Here is a 6,974-nt window from a genome sequence, read left to right as displayed (position 1 = left end):
GAATCTATACATTATTTTAAAGATATTTAACCTTTAATCCCAGCTCTCAGGAGCAAAGACAAACACATCTCTTTCAGTTTGAGATCAGCCTGGTCTACACAGAGAGTCCCAGAACTGCCAGAGATACCATGTTTCAGGAAAAAAAAGGGTATCTAACCATTCAAAAATATTGAATTTATATCACAAAATATGACATTAATGTGTTTATTTATATCATTTAATTAATATCAGCAATGGTAAAGTGTTTAGGTCTTATATTAAGCATATCTTTGTTCTTTAGTTTTAGAAATATTATAAATGGTGTTATTTTTGTTTTCAATTTCTGGTTTCTTGTTGCTAGAATATAAACATACATTTTTATATTCACTTTGGGCCCTATAATATTACTAAGCGGAACTAGAATTTATAGCATTTTTGCTGTTGGGTGGATTCTCTGTGTGCGCAATCAGGTTATGTGCATGAAAGTGTTGCTGGGGACAGGAAGGAAGCCTGATGTTAGAGTCCCAGAAGACGAGATTCAGCCACATGGAGTCTTAGGGCCCAGCCGCACTGCAGTGAGAAAGAAAGGTGAGCACACTGGGAGGGAGGGAGAGAGGGAGGGAGGGAGGGAGGGAGGGAGGGAGGGAGGGAGGGAGGGAGGGAGGGAGCAGCCTCCTGAGCCCCGTCCTGGAGTCACTGAGAAGACTTGGAGGCTTCCATAGAGAAAAGTCAACAAGGGGACAAGATCATGCTTAGTCGACTCCGTGTCCATATTGGTCACTCACTGACCATTGTTTCATCTGATCGCATGAGGTCCTCCTGTTGATGTCTTCTGTCTGCTGTTGCCAGAGGGGTCAATTCCACTCTTACTATAAGAGGATCTGTCTACAAGCTCCACAGTTTCATTAACCCGAGATAAGCTGAGGAGAAGTGACTCAGACAGAGATCACACAAGAGGGACAAAATGGAGTCAGCTGGGACGGTGACTGGGCTCCCTCTGTGTCCTCACCCTCGCGGCATCCCTCATCATTGTGCCCCACCCACACAGGATCTCTCCTTCCTGAGAGAGATCTTACTTACAGATCTACTACCTGTAACCTTAATACACGTGTCTATTTTCACTTCTCTATCTCGCCATGGCAATATTAAGTATTATTGGTAAGAGCAGCTACTGTCGTCTAGTTCTTAATGTAAGAATAAAAGCACCCAGAATTTTACCACTGAGTGAGCTTAACAACACACTATTCAGAGATGTTCTTCATGTTCAGTAAGTCATCTATTATATCTTCTAATTTTGAAGTGATTATGAATTGTTGCTCATCCCCCCGCCCCCATCTGCCAGGATTTCCTAAATGCCAGGCTTAGGACTGGAATGTTAGTCAAAGCATGATAGGCTGTCATATAGCATGATAGGCTGTCATATAGCATGATAGGCTGTCATATAGCATGATGATAGGCTGTCATATAGCATGATAGGCTGCGTTATATTCCTGATGAAAAGCATATGAGCACAATGTCTTGGGTCCAGCCCTACCACTAGCCTGTGCACACACACACACACACACACACACACACACACACACACACACACATACCTACACACACACCTACACAGAGACACATACAGATAACTACACAGAGACGCACAGACATACAGATACAAACCACACACACACACACACACACACACACACCTACATACACATAGACACACACATACCTACACACACACCTACACACAGAGACACATACAGATAACTACACAGAGACGCACAGACATACAGATACAAACCACACACACACACACACACACACACACATACCTACACACATACCTACACACAGAGACACATACAGATAACTACACAGAAACACACAGACATACAGATACAAACCACACACACACACACACACACACACACACACACACACACATTTTTACTAAGCTCATGATGATTCTGGTGGCACAAAAATCCAAAAAACTTCTTACTAATAGCACCAGCTTAGGATGGGTCCTGTGGCTGCATCACAACGTGGCAGAGAAGTGGAAAAGATAAGAGCTACTGGCAGAAAGGGCATTACTGTGAGGAAGGAAGCAAAACAGTAAGGAGGTATGAGGCTCCCTTTTAAACAACCTGATTCCATGGGAATTCATTCACTCCTTGCAGAGACTTAACTCACTCCTGAGAGACAGCATTAATGTATTTATGTGGGTAGAAACACATATTTACTTACCTTGATTTTAGCCCTGTCATTAAAGGTTTCCCTGCCACATCATCACTAAGATGGGGTATCAAGATTCAAGCCATATTCCAATGAAAGCATTCAGCACAGAGCACTGACTCCCCTGGCATAGCCAAATATCACAGGGAAACAACGACAACCCTGCTGCATGCTCATATACTCTTAGATACTATTTCTTCCAAAGCTCATAACAGCCATTTTGAATTGTCCAGTTCAAGGCTGCTTAGTCCAGCAACAAAGCCCCAGGGCTCACAGAGGACTGAGAGTGGAATGACCAGGTTGTTTTGCTATCACCAAACTGACAAATGAGAACAGGTGAGAGATGGCCAAGTAGCAGTGGCTGTGAGTCTGGGAGGCAGAAGAACCAGAGATGCATTTTACACCATCATCTAAATGCTGGTGATAAACACTAAGGCACTAAAATCCTGCTCTCTTATATTCCTTCTTTCCTTAGCAAGGATGGCTGCAAATATATATTTAACATGAAACCATGCTTTGAACTATTTAGGCAAGTATGTGCAAGTCCTACTTCAGAAGACTGTATGTTTGTTCAATTAATACTTCACCTCTCAGAGTCTGGATCTCGCCAGTAAGAGTCTGAGCTTGTAGGCCAGCATTCTTTTTCTTCTTCTTTTTTTATTGAGTTTCTTCTTCATTTACATTCCCAATGATAAAACCTTTCCCAATTTCCCCCCTTCCAAAAGCCCCCCTCCCCAAAGATTCCCTACCCTTCCTCCCACCCCCTGCCGCCATGTATATGCCCCTCTACCCGACACACTCCCACCTCCCCCCATCCCCCCCCCATCCATTTCCTTTTGTTGGGGCCTCTATTGAGCCTTAACCTGACCAAAGACCACTCCTCTCACTGATGCCCAACAATGCCTTCTTCTGCCACATTTTTGGCTGGAACCATGTGTACCCTTGGTTGATGGTTCAGTCCCTGGGAGTCTTGGGGTGTCTGGGTGTCTGAAGTCATTGTTCTTCCCATGGGGCTATAAACCCCTTCAACTCCTCCGGACCACTCTCCAGATCCTCTGTTGGGGACCCCAAGCCCAGCCCAATAGTTGGTTGCTAGTTTCTGCCTCTGTATTTGTAAGGCTCTGGTAGGCCAGAATTCATTGCAGTATTTTTTTTTTTTTATAGAGGACTATTTCAGGGGAAAGTTAACACACACACACACACACACACACACACACACACACATGCTCCACACCAGTAATAGCAGCAGCATAACTACCACCACCAGCAGCAACAGCTATAATCTCATGAGCGTGAGGACCACAAGACAAACATGTGCCTTCTATTAGAACTCAGTGGAAATGTGACGAACAGATGAACACGGTGAATTTGCAAAGGGAAGTCCAGTACACTATAAGGTGTTCTATGTACTGTTAAAGCTGAGAGTAATACAGACTCATTTACTGTATTGGACTGATGCAGTATGATAAAAAATACTACTAGACTTTAAGACAGGAAACACAGATTTAATTTTTCAGATTTTTTCTTTAATGTACATCCCTGAGGGTGGCCATTTAAAATTCCCGAGTCTCTGTTTCTTCATCAGTATAAACATAACATTCCAATTAAACAAATGAGTAGATGTCAAATTACCTAGTCTGCATCTGTAGCCAAATAAATACAAGTTCCCCTTTTAATTCCAAGGCAGATGTTTGTTAAAGTAGATTTTAAATACCCTTTATTAATAGTACAATTAATATAAATTGTATAATTAAAATTCATTAGAAATCACTCACCAAAATTAAAAATATATGGGGGGCTGGAGAGATGGCTCAGCAGTTAAGAATGCTTACTGCTCTTACAGAGGACCCAGGTCCAGTTCCCAGCACCCATCTAAGAGCCCACAACCATCTGTACTCCGTCCTCGGAGGGATCCTGCGCGCATGTATACATTCCTTCAGCACACAAACATTCACATCAGATAAAAATAAAAATATTTCAAAAATAAATATAGAAGCGGAGATAAACTTCTGCAGGAAATGAAGAAGACGAGAGTCACCATTATAGATATATAGAAGTATGTTTAATAAGTATAATAAACTTCACTTTCACGTTATAAGAACTGTAGTCCCTTCCTGAGAGACAGTGAACCAAGCCTTTGGAAGAATAGTTTTGAGTTCAGACTAGAATAAAGCTGACTGACCCATCTTTAGACTATCAAAGCAATTTTGGTAAAGCACAGCAATTTTGGAAAGGAAAGGGCTTCTCTCAAGTAGTACTGAAAAAAAAAAAGCCAAATACACTTCACAAAGTTGGGGCTCCTGTCTAATTTACTGGACATTTGGCCTTGGCCATCTCATGAAGGCTTATATTCTGGGTCAGGTTCTCTTTCCTATTTCTCCGCTCTTCATTGCCTCTGCATAGATTGAACGTTTGATCTTGGCCTCACTGTCCAAAACTGCTCACGTCCAAAATTCCACAACGATTTATACACATATAAAATCCTGCTGCTAATTGCGCGTGTAATTGTTGAGATTAAGTTGTGTGACTTAAAGTTCTCTGACATTAATCCTAAAGCTCTCGATTTGTTCATTACCACAGAGTCTCTTATCTTGGACCTTAAGAGGAAAGCTTTAATCCTTACAGGTTTAAACCGAGACGTTTGGGCTTCCTTTGTGAAGCAGCCAGATTGAAAAGCATACCACGAGGTGGCGCTAAAGATCCAGCAGTAGTAGGTGACTAGATGAAAGACTGCTCAAGTATTTTCCGTCATAACGAGCACCAGTCTACTTTTGTTGCAGGGGATCTTGGGGAAAGGTTTGGGTTGAGTCTGATGCAAACAGTCCTTCTACAGTGCTCATCACCGAGTACAAAAGACCTTGAGCTTTGCAGCAGGAGCTCCAACTTCTTTACAAGATCTGTGACCTGTTCTTCTGCCCACACATCCCTTTTCCTCAGTCCCCAAGTGTGGGGATCTAGTTTTTCTTCTTCATTCGCTTATGTGGGTATCTGCAGGATAGAATTATGTGGTATCCATACAGCCAAGAGATTCAGGATTTTAATTATTATTTTTCTTAACCTCTTATTGGTAGGAGGCTCAGATATCATGGAGTAGGGGGTGTATACTTGGGGGGCTCAGGCCCTATACTTGGGAGACCAGCAGCTGGCCTGTACTTCAATAAAGGGCATTAGGAGAATGTTGTGATTCTTGTATTCATGGCCAGTCCACAATCTATCCTTTACAAACACACACTATCTGCATCCATAATCCATCCTTTACAAATGCGTACTATTTGTAACCACAATCAACTCCCTAGCAATACACACTATCTGTATCCACAATCCACCCTCTATCAATATTTTCTATCTGTATCCATAATCCATCATCTGCCAATGCATTCTATCTGCATCCATGATCCATCATCTGTCAATACACCCATCTGTATCTATGATCCATCTTCTACCAATACACACTATCTGCATCTACAATCTATCTTCTACCAATACTCTCTATCTGCACCCACAATCCATCTTCTACCAATACACACTATCTTCAGGTCTTGTGCTCTCTCTGTCCATTCATTCATACCAAGGTTCCCCTTTACCCTAGTTTTATCTCCGACACAATTCTTGGACTTTCTTTTAATTTAATCCTAAGGCAAGAGAGTCTTGTTTTCCAAGCAAAATCTTTTGCAAATGCATTTATAAATTGGAATATTATTCAGCAACAAAATGAAGTGAATGAGAGTTGAGGAGAGTTGAGAGTTCACTCCCAAGTAAAGTGCTTGTCATGTGTTTCAGTTAGGGAGAAAAGCAGGTTAACATCTCATGTTTGAGCCTCTGGAGGCTGTTGTACAGGCCAGGGGTTTCCACAGACCTTTTCTAAATGTTTATGTTTTGGCCTTATGTGCTGACTTACAGATTAACCCTAAGGTCAGATGAGTCTCTCAAATATCCCCAGGCCCATGTTAGCTATGCTGTGTGTATTTTTACTTGGACTTGGGTGTGAATGTCTTATATAAGGCATCTTCTCACATGTCTCCTATGTTCTAAAAATATCTCTAGGGACTAGAGGGATAGCTCAGTGCTTAAGAGCACTGGCTGTTCTTCCAGAGGATCGGGGTTCAATTTCCAGTACCCACATGCCAGATCACCACCATCTTTAACTCCAGTTCCAGGTATCTGATTCCCTTCCTGGTTTCCATGGGTACCTGGCACACACATGGTCCAAATACATATGTGCAGGCAAAAGACCCATGCACATAGAATAAAAACTTGGACAGAAAGGGTCTCTGGTATTTCCTCTCTATTCAATTTCTCCCTCTGCCTAGTGCTACAATAATGACATAGACATTGTGATGCCCCTCAGGAGAGTTCAGTGGAAACAGCCTCATTGTGATCTCTACTCCCATTTGCCTCCATAGTATCTATTCACCACATAACAGCAGATGGGTTCTTGATACATACTGTATAATATACTAAAAATATCTCTTCAAAGTCCTTAGAATTATCTCCAGAACCCTTACTGGGCTTGCAAGCTCCAGTGCCATCTTCTGGTCTGCTCTCCTACGGGTGGTGTGCGACCCTCCCTCTGGCTTACTGCTATCCAGTAGTATATCCAGTGTATAGCTAACTGCTATTTCATGTATGTCTGACTCTTTCCTGAGAAATTCAGTAGGTCATTGGGAGCAGAGACAAATGGATGGTTCCTAAAGATATTTGGAAAAGATTGGGCCTTGTCCCAAAATGCACTTTTTCTGAGCATGGGAGGCCATTTAGAAGATAGGGAAGAG

The sequence above is a fragment of the Apodemus sylvaticus genome, chromosome 2, assembly GCF_947179515.1.
Source record: "Apodemus sylvaticus chromosome 2, mApoSyl1.1, whole genome shotgun sequence".
Lineage (NCBI taxonomy): Eukaryota > Metazoa > Chordata > Mammalia > Rodentia > Muridae > Apodemus > Apodemus sylvaticus.
Note: the sequence above shows the minus strand (reverse complement) of the source record.